The sequence below is a fragment of the Rana temporaria genome, chromosome 3 (assembly GCF_905171775.1).
Source record: "Rana temporaria chromosome 3, aRanTem1.1, whole genome shotgun sequence".
NCBI lineage: Eukaryota > Metazoa > Chordata > Amphibia > Anura > Ranidae > Rana > Rana temporaria.
The window spans coordinates 81,628,342-81,645,816 of NC_053491.1; the positions used below are offsets into that span (position 1 = coordinate 81,628,342).

The 17,475-nt window shown below is 39.8% G+C and overlaps 1 protein-coding gene across 1 annotated transcript in view; it reads right to left on the reverse strand.

The window, feature by feature from the left end:
- TRPM1 (transient receptor potential cation channel subfamily M member 1) overlaps positions 1-17,244 on the reverse strand; it is a 137,779-nt gene extending 120,535 nt beyond the window's left edge. The window contains exons 1-2 of the mRNA XM_040342820.1: positions 17,151-17,244; positions 3,506-3,585 (exon numbers count right to left, since the gene is read on the reverse strand). The gene's annotated coding sequence lies outside the window, so the exon portion shown is untranslated. The remainder of the gene's footprint in view (positions 1-3,505; positions 3,586-17,150) is intronic.
- Positions 17,245-17,475: the final 231 nt, after the last annotated feature.

Consider the following 17,475-nt stretch of genomic DNA (forward strand, 5'->3'; position numbering starts at 1 on the left):
AAAAACATCCAAAAATGTCCAGTGTGCATGAGGCCTTATATTTACTTATTAAACATGTTTAACACTTAAATATTAGGTAAAATGTAAATAGAGAAAAATGTTTTGGTATAATGCAACCAAAATATTAAGCAAAAATGAGGGAGGTAATGGAATGTATTAATATGGCCCAATAGGTAGAAAATAAAAAGAAACAAATGAAAAATTAAGAGTATAAAATACCTATAAATGCAAAAAAAATTATTGAAGTGTAGGAGAAAGAGAGAGCGTTTATAAATTTATTGTATGTTATTTTTGTATTTGAATGTATTTCTTCTGTCATAAAAACTGTTAATAAATGAAATAGCTACCCAAATCAGGACACAGTAGACACAGTGGTGTACCAATAGACATAACAGCCAATGCCACTGCTATTAGGCCTGGAGGTGGAAGGAGGCCCCATTAGGGAGATTAGAGGAAAATTAACCAAAGAAAATTTGTGTGCATGTGAAGATAACCTATCTATCTATCTATCTATCTATCTATCTATCTATCTATCTATCTATCTATCTATCTATCTATCTATCTATCTATCTATCGATCTATCTATCTATCTATCTATCTATCTATCTATCTATCTATCTATCTATCTATCTATCTATCTATCTATCTATCTATCTATCCTGTCAGAACTATTACTGCAGCTCCTAGCCAGATCTAATATTAACCCAGTTCACCTAATGCATTCTTCCATCCTCAGGCTTTAAAGAATATCTCCTCAGCAGGGACCTTTTATGAAAATAAAAGTTGGGCCCCAGTGCTTGAAAAAAAAAAACAGGGTGCTAAGTGCACTATAGTGAAGAGTGGGCATCTTTTTCATCATGCCAGGAGTATTGCTAGAACTGTGAAAAAAAAACTGGGGTACCTTTGGGAACACTATTTAGAATTGTAATATGGCATGTAGTACACCATGGCAAACAGTGGGTGTGGGAAAATTGCATCAATGGTGGGAGGGGCTTAAGGGGAATGTTAAATAAAAGGTCAGTCTGTCCCCCAGTACACCCCCCCCCCAGGTCAGCCTGTCCCCCAGTCTAATCCTTCCCTCCAGGTCAATCTGTCCCCCAGTACAACCCCCAGGTCAGTCTGTCCCCCAGTTTAACCCTTCTCCCTCCCCTAGGTCAATCTGTCCACCACTATAATCCCCCAGGTCAGTATTTCCCCTAATCGAATCCTTCCCCCCAGGCCAATCTGTCCCCCAGTATAACCCCCCAGGCCAGTTTGTCCCCCAGTTCAATCCATCCTCCCTCCAGGTCAGTCTTTCCCTCAGTTTAACTATTCTCCTCCCCAGGTCAATCTGTCCCCCAGTATAATCCCCCAGCTCAGTCTGTCCCCCTGTACAATCCCCCCAGGTAGGTCTGTCCCCCAGTATAATCCTTCCCCCTCCCCCCCGGGTTATTCTGTTCCCGGTATAAACCCCCTGGTCAGTCTGTTCCCTAGTATAATCTTTACCCCTCTGGACAATCTGTCCCCCCTGGTCAGTCTGTCCTCCAGTATAATCCTTCCCCCCTCTAGGTCAATCTGTCCCCCAGCATAATTCCCCCCCCCATGACAGTCTGCCCTTCAGTGCAATACCCCACCCCCCCAGGGCAGTCCAGTATAATTCCCCAGTACATTCCTTCTTCCCCTCCAAGGTCAATCTGTCCCCCACTGGCGTCACCTGAAAACCAGGGATACACGTAGTTACACACCTTATTGGAGCACTAAGGACTTTAATGCCATTACCTGTTACCCTTTCCATGTATATGGATTGAGGCCACTCAGGTTGGCAATCGTTGAGGCAGATTGACCCATCTGCTCATTCGTGTCAGGCCCATTGTACCATGTGTACAGTTCATTTTGTGAATATATCCCTGGAATAGGTTTTTTGTCTATTGCTTACCAGCAACTGATTGCCATACCATCATATGCAACTTTGTTTTTCATTCTATGATACTACTCCCCTAACTGGTTGAAGTAACATTCCTCTGTGAATTACAACCAACGATAGGCTAACAAGAGACCGTTCGTTGATTATCACCAACGCAGGGTACCTTTTAATGAGATATCTATGCTCCTGAGGAAGCGCTAATCCCAAAGCACGCAACATGTTGAGCAAGCCCTCCTGTTCCTCTGGATAACCACCTGGTCACTTGTGATATAACCTACTTTATGATTATGCTTTCTATTTAAGCTTTCTATGTTAGAATCATACAATGAATGTGAACCATGTGTGTGGAACCAGTTATTAATTTAATTTCAATTGTGATTTTATATCTATAACTTGTTTTTATGATATTTCTATACCAATAATAAAAAATATTTTCTAGTTTTTTATACTACTTGTACCGTGTGCCTTTAGAGCCCAATTCACTAGTCCTTAGTCCAATTCTACATTATCGGGGAGGTGGCACACCTAACACTGGTGCATCCGTAGTATCACCCTACGATTGATGTACATGAAATTAGGTCCTTTTCCTCTCATCAATCTGTCCCCCAGTATAATCCCCCTCAGATCAGTCTTCCCCCCAGTATTATCCTTCCCCTCCCCCTTGGGTCAATCTGTCCCCCAGCACAATTCTTCTCCCCCTCCAAGGTCAATTTGCCCCCCCCCCCCAGTGTAATCCCCAAAAGATCAGTCTGCCCCCCCCCCCTGTATAATCCCCCCAGATCGATCTGTTTCCCAGTAAAACCCCTGCAATAGTTGATCATTTGGGTCCCACAGCAGTTGCACAAATCACATCACTGTTTTCACTAAAAATACATTAAAATATTTATTAGCACCCATAAACACAACATAACTTACAAAATTTCTATTAAATTCCTTCTAATGCCCCGTTCACATGGGGCATACTAAAGTGAAGGCCCGTGTTAGGGCCCTGTTTATGTGCAGGTAGTCTCATTCATGTCAAATGGGAAGCAGTGGCTGCATAGACACAGCCGCTGCTCCCAATCGGACATCCATGTGGGTGTGGGTCCACAGCCTCAAATGCAGAAAGTGTGAGTTCATGCACCCGCACCCACATAGATGTGCCTGCACGGGGATGCACAGAACACCTCCATGTTTCCCTTAAAACCGTTTCTCTAGTTTAATATATTTGCCAAAATGGGAAGTTACAGCAAATGTGAATACTGTAATATAAACAAACCATTAGCAACTAATTTTGCAAGTATTAATAGTTTAAATACAGCATTATATATAATGCTTTTAATTATTAAAATAAAGTACACACTTTCAAAAATGCCCAGAAGCCAGCATTGTAAATCATTTATTAGCCAGCATCGTAAATCATTTATTAGTCCTAGTAATCTGTAAACTGTAGAGAAGGGTTTTGTTAATACAAAATAAATGCATATGATTGTACACTATACATAGCTAAAGGAGTTATGTCCCCTCCGTCCCTTACTCCATTTTTATAGAGATTAATACAGATTTTTAAAGCAACCTTTATGAACACATACACATTTTCTTAAAAAACACATAAACAATCACCTGGTGCTGTCTTTGCTGTTGGCAACTATGTAGATGCATTCTCTTTTGTAAAATGTCTTTTCTATCCAAGCCTTTTGACCCTAGGAACAAGCAAAAACAATTTTCAGTTAATAAAATGTTTGTTTTGAGACCATTAATAGCATATAGAATGTTAAAAGTGTATGTAAAGCATATTAAATATATCACTTAAAGTGTTTATATCTGTTTTATCAGTGCAAAAAAATGATCTTGTCATAAGTTCACAGCTGTCCTACGACCTGTTCTTTCGTTCTGCCTGTTATCTCAAAGAGTTTATTTATGCCTTCTAGTTATTATCTTATGAATACAAGTCAATTAGTGCCTATAATAGTGGGAGTGGTTGAGTAGTTTAGCCAGTTTAGCAAAGAAAAGTTGGGTAGGGCTGACACCAGTCTAGAGAAATGCTGTGTGCTGTCTGTCCACAATAAGGTATTAAAAGCTGAGTGCATTTTTGATAGACCCACAGGTATTTTTCTGTTCTAGAAAAGTCTTTAAGGCCTGGTTCACACTGGTATGATTTGAGATGCGATTTGAGATGTCAAATCGCATCTCAAATCGGTGGCATTTGCCGGCAATTGTAGGCAATGGCACCGTCCTAATCGGTGCGAGTAGTTCCTGTACTACTTTTTGCGATTTCGGGCCGCGATTTACATTGACATCTGTGCAGAAACCTGCACAGATGTCTCTGAAATCGCGGCCGAAATCGAAACTGCCAGCGGGAGTGAAATCGTGCGAGTTCAGCTGAATATCTGAATCCATATTTGTGCACTATATATATTTTAATTTAATATGCAATTTTATGTAATCACTTTATGTAATTATGAATCCTAATTCAGTGCTAACACATCTAAATATAATTAATTTCCTTGTTCACGTGATCTGTGTACATTTACAAACTTATACCATTTAATATCTTCAGATTATGAATCTCTAGACAATGTTTCCCTAGTATTATCAAATTCCCCAATTCTTAGGCCTCGTACACACGACCAAGGTACTCGTCGGAAAAGACACATCGTTTTTCTCGACGAGTTCCTTGTTAGGCTTGTCGAGAAACTCGACAAGCTTTCTTTGCGTACACACAGTCAAGACCAAATCTCCTCGTTCTCAAACGCGGTGACGTACAACACATACGACAGCAGGGGAAGTTCGATTCTACTGGCGCCACCCTTGGGGCTGCTTTTGCTAATCTCATGTTACTACGTGTTAAATAAAAGTTTGGTAAGAGACGATTTGCACTTTTCAGTCTGTTACAGCTTGAAAAATGTGTTATCTCCATTACAAACGCTACTTTTACCGAAGGTGCGCTCCCGTCTCATACTTTATTCTGAGCATGCGCAGGTTTCTTAGCATACACACGATTGTGTTTCTCGTCGAAAACCAGCCCGACGAGGAACACGACGAGGAAATTGAGACTCCCGTCGAGGAAAAAGAGAACTTGTTCTCCTTTTTCCTCGTCGAGTTTCTCGACAGTTTCCTCAATGAAAAACGTACACACGACCGGTTTCCTCGGCAAAAAAGCTCTCCCACCAAGTTTCTTGATGGATTCTATCGAGGAAAACGGTCGTGTGTTCGAGGCCTGAGGTCCTGAACTGGGATATCATGGACTCATAGCCTGGTAGAAATACAATTCCTCCACCAAAGTTTGGGCTTTCTTAAAGTGTATATAAAGTCAAAACAGTTTTTTTTATGGATTAGGGAAGGGTTGGACACTCTGACAAGTTTTTTTATTTCTGTCTGTGTCCTCCTCTGTTTGCCCTTGTGATCATTGTCACCACTAAAAATGAGGAAGAATCCAAAAATCTTGAGTTGCCACCAAAGGAAAAGATGAAGGTAAAACATCTAATGAGAACAGATTAGTGACAAAAGTTTATAATGGGAATTTTTAGCTATACATACATTTCAATCCCGTTCATGAAGCACCTTTAAAGTAATAACCTGATTGGGCCAATTAGAAATCTTCTCACACAAGATTAGAGTGGGTATTTTAGTGAAAGCTGACATCTTACTGGGCACTGACAACACCATTCTTTGCATTCAGCTTTTGAATGAACCCAATAAAGAGCTTGTGCTAAATTATAGCATGTTTAGTATTAAACATGTTTGGAATAGTATGTTTATTGTTAACCCCCTTAGCGGTAAACCCGACCGTGACTCGGGGTGGGTTTTCCATGTTAGGATCGGTATCCCCGAGTCACGCTCGGGGTGGACGTGCAGAGTGTGCAGCGGCGCGGCTTACCTGCTCGCTGAATCCACAGGCAAGTTACTTACCTTGTCCTGGATCCAGCGATGCATCCCCGCTGTGTGAGCGAGCGGGTCCTCCTCGCTCGATTCACAGTGTCCCCGTGTGCCGCCGATCTCCGTTCCCTGCGACAATACGACGCACGGGGGCGGAGAACGGCGCCAAATTCAAAAAAGTAAACAAACACTATACATACAGTATACTGTAATCTTATAGATTACAGTACTGTATGTAAAAAATACACACCCCCCTTGTCCCTAGTGGTCTGCCCAGTGTCCTACATGTACTTTTATATAATAAAAACTGTTCTTTCTCCCTGCAAACTGTAGATTGTCCAAAAGTGTCCCTTTATGTCAAAAATGGTTTTAGAGCAGCTAGAAAACAGCGATAATAAATTATAATCACTTGCAGAATTGTGCGATAGCGATTTGTGGGGAAATACGTCATAAAAAAATAAAAGTAATGACAGCGACAATTCTGCAAATTTCAGTGTTTTTGCATTGATTACATTATTGAATAATTTGTATTATAATTATATTATTATTTGTTATAATTATTTATAATTATTTATTATATTATAATTTATAATTTTGTTTTAAAAAAAAAATTCATCCCCGGGATGCCTACAAGACTCTTGTTTGATCAGATTTAAGTGAGTTATTTCTAAAAATTACAGGTCTACAGTATAAAACTCCAAATTTCCTTGCAAAATAATTGTACCGCTTTTGGTACGTAATTCCAGACAGAATCATACCGCCAGGGAGGTTAATGAACATTGGATATGGGGAGTTATTTTCGAACGCCAAATCCACTTTGCACTACAAGGGCACTTGGAAGTGCAGTAACTGTATATGCGAGGGGAACATGTAAAGCCCCGTACACATGGTCGGACCTTTGTCCGACAAAAATCACATCAGAATTTCGACGGAATTCCATTGTAGTAAAAGAGAACATGTTCTCTATCTAAACTCTGATGGAATTCATCGAAAAATAATCCGATGGGGCATACACACGGTCGGAATTTCAGATGGAAAAAATCAGTCTGACTTTTTCCATTGGAAAATCCGTTTGTGTGTACGGGGCATAAGGAAAATAAATACAGCATTTTTGCTTGTAATTGGATGATAAAATCAGCAGAGCTTCCCCTCATTTCAGATCTTCCCCTAGATCTACAGCGACTGCACTTCCAAGTGCACTTTTTAAGTACACTCGCAGTGCACTTGTAGTGCAAAGTGGATTTTCCTTTAGTAAATCAACCCCACGATGTCTAGAAAGTGAGCTGAACACAGAGGGGTTAATTTACTAAAGGCAAATAGACCATTGCACTCTGTTGCTCCAGAGCTTTGTAAATGAGCAAACTCTCTGCTGACTTCCATCATCCAATCATGTGCAAGCAAACATGCTGCTTTTTTAATTTTCCTTGCAAATGAGTGAATATTCTTTGCAAAGTGCACAGTCTGCCTTTAGGAAATCAACCCCAGTATCTCAGCCTATAAAAAGTATATATGCCTATAAAAAACTGTTTTTGTTTTAAACTTGGACTATGGGGGTTATTTACAAAAGGTCCTCAATCAGGGGACTGTCCCCTGAAACTGGGGATGTCTGGTCACCCTAATTTAGTGGCTATGGTCAACAAGAAAATGTACCTTTTCATACATAAAGCCTGATATCTTATGTTCAGCCACATCTGCCACCACAGACACAGGATATTAGGATACTTATTTTAAAAATGTGGCAGTCATCTTTAGCTCAGTCCAATGAGATTTGAAAATGAAAGTCACAAGGTTAGAATTTTGATCCCTATGCTTTGGTTAAAATGTTGTGAATTGAGTCTTACGTGTCTAGTGCACAATATAAGTACAGTCACTAATGTCGTGTGTGACAAGTGTCCAGATTTGGTGTTGGAAAGATATATGCAAGCCTAGAGAAGATCATTATAGCAAGCACTCAGAATATGTTCAGCTTTTGAAGTTTCACTGTCCTTGTCTGTTTAATCTTCTTACCGACAGCTTGATTATAATCCGGTGCAAATTCTGCAGCATACATGAGCTAAGTGAAAGTGGGTACATTGTTTCTTGCATGTATTTGGCATTGTAAGCCGCTGTTTCTCCAAGGATTACAGTCATTTGGCATCTAAATGTATCCCTGGCCACAAAAATTGCCTAATGAGGCTAGGAAGAAAATACAGGCTAGGAAGAAAATACACTTTGTGAGGTTGAGGAATATTTGATCAAGGATTATGACAGATTAAGTGCACAGTTCAGGCGGATGTTTTTTTGTTTTTTACTTAGAAATTGCAGATATTAGCTAAAAGCGCAAATCGGATACTTTAATTTATTAAGGGGCCCCAGGTACAAAAAGTGTGATTGTTGCCTTCAGCAACCAATTAACCACTTCAGCTTCGGAAGATTTACCCCCCTTCATGACCAGTCCATTTTTTTTAATACGACACTCTGTTATTTTAACTGACATTTGCACGGTCATGCGACACTGTATACCCAAATAACATTTATGTCCCCCCATAAAATAGAGCTTTATTTTGGTGGTATTTGCTCACCTCTGCAGTTTTTATTTTTTGCGCTATAAACAAAAAACGACCGTCAATTATGAAAAAAATATATATATTTTTTACCTTCTGCTATAAAACCTATCCAATAAAAAAAGTTCAAATTTCTTCATCAATTTAGGCCAATATGTAGGAAAGGGAAGTTACCGCTCCAGGTGGGTGTGCTGGATAATTAATAGCTTCTCAGGAGACCAGGGGCTAGATTCACATAGATTAGCGGATCTTTAGATCCGCGTAATCTATCTGATTTACGATCCGCCGGTGCAATTTTGCGAGGCTAGTGCAGTATTCACAAAGCATTTACCTCGAAACTTGCACCGGCGGATCGTAACTCCACCGGCGGAATTCAAATTCCGCGGCTAGGGGGAGTGTACAATTTAAATCAGGCGCGTTCCCGCGCCGATTTAACTGTGCCGCCGGCGAAATTTCCCAGTGCGCATGCTCCAAATGACATCGTTAGGACGTCATTTTTTTCGGCGGCAACGTCAATTGCGGCCATCCGTATTCCAGACCGACTTACGCAAACGACGTAAAAATCTGAAACTCGGCACGGGAACGACGGCCATACTTAACATTAGCTACCCCTCATATAGCAGGGGTAACTATGCGCCGGAAAAAGCCGAACGCAAACGATGTAAAAAAAAAAGCGACGGGCGGGCATTCGTTTCTGAATCGGCGGTTCTCCTCATTTGCATATCCGACGCGTAAAAGACTGAGGCGACACCTAGCGGCCGGCGGGAGATTGCAGCCTAAGATCCGACGGTGTAAGTCACTTACACCAGTCAGATCTAAGGGAGATCTATGCGGAACTGATTCTTATGAATCAGTCGCATAGATCCGACCGTCGGATCTCAGAGATACGACGGTGGATCAGGAGATCTGCCGTCGTATCTCTTGATGAATCTGGCCCCAGGAGTCCAGGCAATGCACAAGGCAAATTGTAAAGGCTAGAAGAATGGACAGCCGCACTTCCAAAAAAAACCTTGGGTTGTCTTTATTTAAAAAAATGGCAAATGCACTACAAAGTACAGCAAAACAGTGGAGATAGCAGCCTACACGTTTCACACTGCGGTCAGTGCTTAATCAGGGCTAAAAAACTATATTTTTTACCTTCTGCTATAAAACCTATCCAATAAAAAAAAATTCAAATTCAAATTTCTTCATCAATTTAGGCCAATATGTATTCTGCTACGTGTTTTTGGTAAAATAAATGCCAATAAGTGTTTATTGATTGGTTTGCGCAAAAATTATAGCTATAAGCTATGGGATAAGATTTATGGAATTATTATTATTATTTATTTTTTTTACTCGTAATGGTGGCGACCAGTGATTATTATGACAAGATTTTATGAGCTTTCTAAAAACTTAAATTTACCTATATTTACCTACTGTTTATCTGTAACAATAATTATAGATGCAGTAAAATCTGTAGCCATACATTGTAGGATTTGGGTTGTTCAATTTAGTTCATCTGTATCGAGAAGAGGAATAAACAATTGTATGCAAAGTACGTTTCTAAAAAATGAAGGTACTTAAAAAAAATAATAATGCCAATGAAACAGGGAGTGTAGGAAAAGACCCTTAAGGCCTCGTACACACGACCGGTTTCCTCGGCAGAATTCATCAAGAAACTTGGTGGGAGATTTTTTTTGCCGAGGAAACCGGTCGTGTGTACGTTTTTCAGCGAGGAAACTGTCGAGGAACTCGACGAGCCAAAAAGAGAGCATGTTCTCTTTTTCCTCGACGGTAATGGAGAAAATTGGCTCGTCGAGATCCTCGACAAGCCTAACAAGAACTCGACGTTGAAAACTATGGGTTTCGCCTGCCGAGTTCCTTGGTCGTGTGTACGAGGCCTTAGAGTAAGCCAATGAGTTCTTGTCTAGTGATCACACTGAGTTTCTATGCTCTCAGCTTTTTACTCTCCTGAAATATCTGTCAATGGAGAACAACTCAGAAGCACTGCAAAGACGAATGCAAAGTTAAACATTGAAATGGAAACTTTTACATTCTCAGATGCACTATTGAATATTTAACTTACATTTGGCAGCTAGGTAGATTTGGTTGATTGGTGAAAATCAAATGGATTATCTCCAAAGTGGTCATTGGCTACCACAGCTTTTTTGCAATAAACAGTTGGCCCTTGCCCCACTTCTTTTTACATACCTTAAAGCACCAGAAGTCATCAGACCAGGAATAATGACTCTCACTGGCTCGCATAGAGGGCCATTATACCTGAATAGACAGGTTGAAATCTGTTTGTAAAGGACTTGGTAAAGAAAAACAAAAAATTGGTATATAAAAACAAGGACAGAAACACCTTGCACGTGTTATTTTAGACGTTCTGTAGAATTCTGCTGGAAAGATCTTTTAACCACATTACAAGGCAACGTTATCTACTCTGACCATAGGCATGTGTACAGGGTGTGCCCGGTGTGCCCAGACACACCCTAATCATTCTGTGCAGCACAGATCCCCCTACCGCTCTGGCTCCTTCCCTTTGCAGCCCCCCCCCGGCTTCCCTCCTCTCCTCTCCTGCCGGCTGTTGCTGCGGAGATGTTTTAGGATGAGTGAGGAAAGGGGCCAGTAAATATGTATTTATCAGCCCCTTCCCTTTCTGAATGAACATGGTGAGTGATCGGTAGTGTGTGTTTGAGCTTTGGGGTGCACACCCTAATGCAATAGGCTGCAAACACCTATGACTCTGACCATGGCAAGCTGAAGTTCCGATGAGGGATAGTTCTTTGGCAAAGCCATGCCTTCCATTAATGGCTCATGCACACTGTAGCTCAAAGAAGCTCAAAAAAGAGCTCAAAAGAGCTCAAAAGCCTGTAGGGGCCTCTTATTTTTTCTGCCTCTAAACTCCTCTCCATGTTGGCCAATGTGTCCATGCACACTTTGGCTTTTTTAGGCATTTTCCGGCATATGCTCCCACAGGTAGAAGAGTAAAAAAACACCAAACACACGTTTTTGAGAGGAGCTAGTGCCCCAAAGAGCTCAAAAAGCTCAAAAGAGCTCAAAAGAGGCTTGCATGAAAACGTTTGTTTCCAGCTTTTTGTTTTGTTTAAACAGAGATTAAGAACATACTATCGAGGAGGGTTTGAGAAAAAGAAAATAGCTTTTGCCCAAAAAAGCTCAAAGGAGCTCAAAGGAGTTTGAAACAGCTTGAAGTAACTAAAAAAAAAAAAAAAAACGTTCACAAGAGCACAAAAAAGCACAAGCTTCTTCAAGCTGAAATAAAAGTGCAGTGTGCATGCCCCCTTAAGCTCATCAGACTGGTTACGATCTGGTTGTACAATTTCTTTTGATCTATCTAATTGTACAATCTCTTTCGATCTACCAACAACTATGTCTTGCAACCACCTTCCTAATTGGATGCAAACTGATTGTATAGTTTATGTAACTCAAATTACATAGATTGTACAGATATCATACCAATACCAAAGAAGGGAGGAGCTTTAAAGGTGCGCCAATATAAACCCAAGAGCAGATAGAGAGTATGAACACAGAGTAAAATATTACAAATACTTTATTAATCCATACATTTAAAAAACATATAAAATGTAAAAGGGGTATGCTGCCCATCCCTAGCAAAGACTCTAGTTCCTGCTGAACCTCATAATTGTACATATAATATCATTATATAGTCATCATACAATGAATATGGTCAATATAGGAACACTGGTGGTATGATTCCAGTAGCTTGGGATGTGGTGCTGATAATATTAGGCCATACTGTTAATTTTCGTACTTCTAGATTGTACAGATATTGTACAGTCATATTGTAACCGGTGTGGTAGACTTAGGGCAGCATGCACTACCACACAGCCACTGGTGTGCGATGTGAAGGCAGCAGTGCCAGTGGGATGTAAACAGCACATTGCACTGTAAGATTTTTTCTTTATGTTAAAACTTTATTGACATACCACAATGTGACATTTCATTCAGTTTTATTGGCTGCAGTGCAATGTTGTGGATTGTATCGCACCACGCTGCGCTAAAAAAAATACTGCATGCCATATCGTTTAGCAGTGCACAGCACAGTGGTGTTAACATCCATTAACTGATGCTTTTTCCTTGCCCAGTGCAGCCCAATGTATCTGGTGTGAACAGGCCCTCAAATGAAACCTCTTAGGAGAGAAATATTCAGTCTTCTATTGCTGGCCTCTCCTGAAAGTGTTACTTGTTTGGTTGTCATGCTAATGTTTTGTCTTGGTACAGAGATAAGAAATTCTAACTTCCATCTGACTTCTGTTTGCTGCATGTTTAAACCAAATTTATGAAAGCCAACCAGAGACAGACAACCAGCATTTTCAGAAAGAGGCCAGCTAGGGTTGCCACCTCATCCCTTTAAAACAGAACACATATGAATTACACAGGTTCTGAGGCTAATTTAATTTAGATAAGGCTCCACTTGAGTTCAATTACCACCTTAATCAGCCACAGAACCTGTGTAATTCATATGTGTTCTGTTTTAAAGGGATGAGGTGGCAACCCCAAGGCCAGCAATGGCCATAGGCCTCATACACACGACCGAGGAACTCGGCGGGCGAAACACATTGTTTTCCTCGTCTAGTTCTTGTTAGGCTTGTCGAGGAACTCGACGAGCCAATTTTCTCCATTCCCGTCAAGGAAATAGAGAACATGCTCTCTTTTTGGCTCGACGAGTTCCTCAACACTTTCCTCGAAGAAAAACATACACACGACCGGTTTCCTCGGCAAAAAATCTCTCCCACCAAGTTTCTAGATTCTGCCAAGGAAAACGGTCGTGTGTACGAGGCCTTATACTTCTCATGACAGATATACTGGGGGTTATTTACCGAAGGCAAATCCCCTTTGCACTACAAGTGCAAACTACAAGTGCAAAGTGCACTTGAAATTGCACTGAAAATCATGTGCAAGCTAAAATGCTGTTTTTTATTTTGCTTGCATGTCCCCCTCGGATCTACAGCGACTGCTCTTCCAAGTGCACTTTCAGTGCAATTTCAAGTGCACTTTTCACCTGTAGTTTTCACTTGTAGTGCAAAGTGGATTTGCCTTTCGTAAATAACCCCCCATTGTGTTCATGATATATTTTTATATACTTTTTAAAAACATATTTTTATATTCCTATATATTTTTATATACTTTTATTTTTAAGACCCCTTTCACACTGGGGTTTTTCTAGCGCTTTAGCGCTAAAAAAGTGCCTGTAAAACTCCTGAAAGAAGCCTCATCTGCAATCCCAATGTAAAAAAACCTGAGTGCTTTGAGAGCCCTTTCACACTGCCAGCGCCCAAAAAACGCTGGTAAAGCGCTGCTAAAACTAGAGCTTTTGCAGACACTTTTTTTAACACTAAAGCGCCTGAAAAATGCCCCAGTGTGAAAGGGGTCTAACTAAGTATAAAAAAATTCAAAAAAGGTTACAAATCTTCTGCATACATGCATACACATGTGCATTTGGAGCACAACCATAGAATAATACACTTTATTGAACCTATTAACGGCCTTTGAATGTCTACAATTGGGTAAGTATTTACAGCTGGAAAGCCAGTGGAATGAAAGCCAGTGGAATGTTATCCAGCATCACTTGTGATAATGAGAAATAAACTGTTTGCTAATCTCTAAAAAATCTAGACATCATGTGAATCTGTCACTAGGAAGCATGGTTTTTCATGTGACTACATGTATGATGAAAGAATCCATTCATTTCATAGAAAACAGTGTCTAAAAACATTTTTTGAGTCTCATGACTGTCACAAATCACTATGCTTGGGGGCAAAAAGTGAATGTGGAATGTCGATCAGATTCAGGGAAGAATACTACAGCATGCACTGAAATTGAGTCACATATGAGATGATATGGCAAAAGTTTACACTATGATGAACAAAATTATGAAAATAAATTGCCCTCAAATTGTGTATTTGTTCCAACATATATCTCTGTATATATTATGTATATTGCACACCATGGGGGTTATATACGAAAGGCAAATTCACTTTGCACTACAAGTGAAAACTACAAGTGCAAAGTGCACTTGAAATTGCACTGAAAGTGCAGTCGCTGTAAATCTAAGGGGTAGATCTGAAATGAGGGGAAGCTCTGCTGATTTTACCATCCAATCATGTGCGAGCTAAAATGCTGTTTTGCATTTTCCTTGCATGTCCTCCTCGGATCTACAGCGACTGCACTTCCAAGTGCAATTTCAGTGCAATTTCAAGTGCACTTTGAACTTATAGTTTGCACTTTCAGTGCAAAGTGGATTTGCCTTTAGTAAATAACCCCCATGTCTGGATAATTTATTTGTATTATTCCTTTTTAGCAATTGGTGACCATTCCTTTTTTTTACCCACCGTCTTAATTCTTGCACTGTAAATGTGTTCTAGAATTTGTTATACAAAAATGATCATGTCAGGTACAGGTACAGGGGAACCTACCCAGATAATTACACAAGATATGTGTTAATGGGATACATGATGGTTATGAAAAAAAATATTAATTAATTGTAAGACTGTAACTATTTTAGCATAAAACAAGGAGTACAACTTTCAATGCACTCACAATTGCTTATTTTAGACATTTTGTTTAGTAAATTGTGTTTGGATTATCATTACGTAAACGTATATGAGAGTATTTCAACGTGCATCCTTTCAATGCTGGTGGTGATTTAAAAATAAATGTTGGCAGTCTCTATTATTATTTATATACTGTATAACTAAGAGAAGACTATGAGTAAGCATCACATGATGTGAAACATGTCAAGCCCCATACACACTATCAGTTTTCCTGTCAGTTTTCTCTTCAGGTTTACCAAAACCATGTAGTGCAAGGGCCTGCCTGATTGCATACAAATTGAAACTCTTGAGGTTTTACCTCATATTAGATGGTTTTGGTAAACCTGAAGAGAAAACTGTCAGGAAAACTGATAGTGTGTATGGGGCTTGAGCCACCTTTTTCTTGCTGTTCACCACGTTTTGACTGTATTGCTTTGGTTGTTTTTGGATTTTATTTGTACAAATAAAGACATCGTTTTTAGGAGTGTGGCAGTTCTTCTATCCAATATAACTAAGAAGATGCAGTCAAAACATTTATAGTAGTATCTAAAACTGATCATATTTTTTTCTGTAAACTGCAAAGAGGCCAAGGAGTTTACAATTAAAGTTGGCTATAGACAGTTTGATGTTTCCAGAAAGATGGGAAATAGTCCCCTGCTGCTGGCTGGGGTACAAAAATGTTACTTTGGATTTCTTACTCAAAATAACAGACCAGGACCCTTTGACAGGCAGATTTTTCAGTTAGTTGTAAAACATTTTCTGTGCAAACATGAGCAATTACATACACCAGAGGAGCCAGCCATTGCCCTGAAGGTAATGGACAATATTCACAAGCAAATGCTGATATTGTGACTTTTAGACTTTTTTACATCCTGCCTCATATTCTCAGCTTAAACAGTCCTTCCTCTGAATCTTAAGCTCCATACACTCTATCAGTTTTCCTGCATGTTTTTCTCTTCAGGTTTACCAAAATCATCTAATATGAGGTCAAACCTCAGGCCCCATACACACGACCGAGTTTCTCGGCAGAATTCAGCCAGAAACTCGGTTGGAGCTGTATTCTGCCGAGAAACCCGGCCGTGTGTACACTTTCGGCCGAGGAAACCGACGAGAATCTCGTTGTGCCAAATAGAGAACGTGTTCTCTATTTCCTCGTTACTCAATGAGGAAATTTGGCTCGCCGAGATCCTCGGCGGCTCCATGAGAAACTCGACGAGCAAAACAAGTTTTCCTCGTCGAGTTCCTTGTTAGGCTGTCGAGGAACTCGACAAGGCAAGTTTCTCCATTCCCGTCGAGGAAAAAGAAGACATGCTCTCTTTTTGGCTCGACGGGATCCTCGACAGTTTCCTCGTCGAAAAATGTACACACGACCGGTTTCCTCGGCAAAAAATATCTCCCAGCAAGTTTCTTGCTGGTTTTTGCCGAGAAACTTGGTCGTGTGTACGAGGCTTCAGAGTTTTAATTTGTATGCAATCAGGCAGGCCCTTGCACTACATGGTTTTGGTAAACCTGAGGAGAAAAACCTGCAGGAAAACTGATAGTGTGTATGGGGCTTTACTTTTTGAACTAATGAACTGAAATGCGTATAGTGTGCTGGAGGAGTGTTGGGATTGATGTTTTGTTTATTGGTTGAAGTTTGGACAAAATATGGAGAATGGTAATTTTATGCATTTTTTTAGTGCCACATCCAGTATTTGAAGCAAAAGAAGAACAAGAAGAAGAAGAAGAAGGAAAAAGAAAAAGAGAAAGAAAAAGAATACCCCATAGGGGTTTGTTCTTTTGCAGTAATTGGAGTTTTGTTGCTCTTTGTTGCAAATATTTTAGCCAATCTCACATCATATGGAAAATAATTTAAATACTTATATACAAGTCTACAAGTCTCTTAAAAAAACATATTAGTGCCGTATCTTTTATATGTTCTGTACAATGATAAGAATACAATAAATATTTAAAAAACAAAAAAATATATTAGTCCTGCAGTTTTTTTCTCAAACAATAAAGAAAGATAAAGAAAGTATTAATATGTACAATAAATTTGACAAGAGAAAGTAATAAAACAAAAGCAATTACCCAACATAGTTTAAATGATAAAAAAAAGCATGCTGTCTATGAGAAATGACATAGAAAAGTATAATGTATAATAAATACGGTACATTACTTGTATCTTGTAGACAGCAAGAACTATATTAATATACTGTAAGGCTTGTCAAAGCACCAGTAAGATTGTTTTATGAAGTTATCCCTGATGGTTATTTAAGCCCATGAATATGGCCTTATGCATTTCCCTACCTGAAGACTCCTGGAAGGACTGGCTCTTGTGTCTTGCCTTGCTGGTTGCCTTCTGAAAGTTGATGAGATTCCCTGAGGAGAAGGGTTGCCACCACTTTAAGAAGAGAATCTCATATGATAAGCATGTGAGCAGCCTCTTTGTCCAAGCCAATCTCATGACTGCCTTTGAAGGTAATCCTTTAGCAGTCCCATGATCCATCTCCCTGCCCAGAGGGTATTTTCATCTCATGGTGGAACAAGGCACAACAAATCTACTTTGATAATGCCCAAATCTCCAATTTGTTAAACCTTCTGTGTGACTATAGTAACTGAAAAATGCCTACTT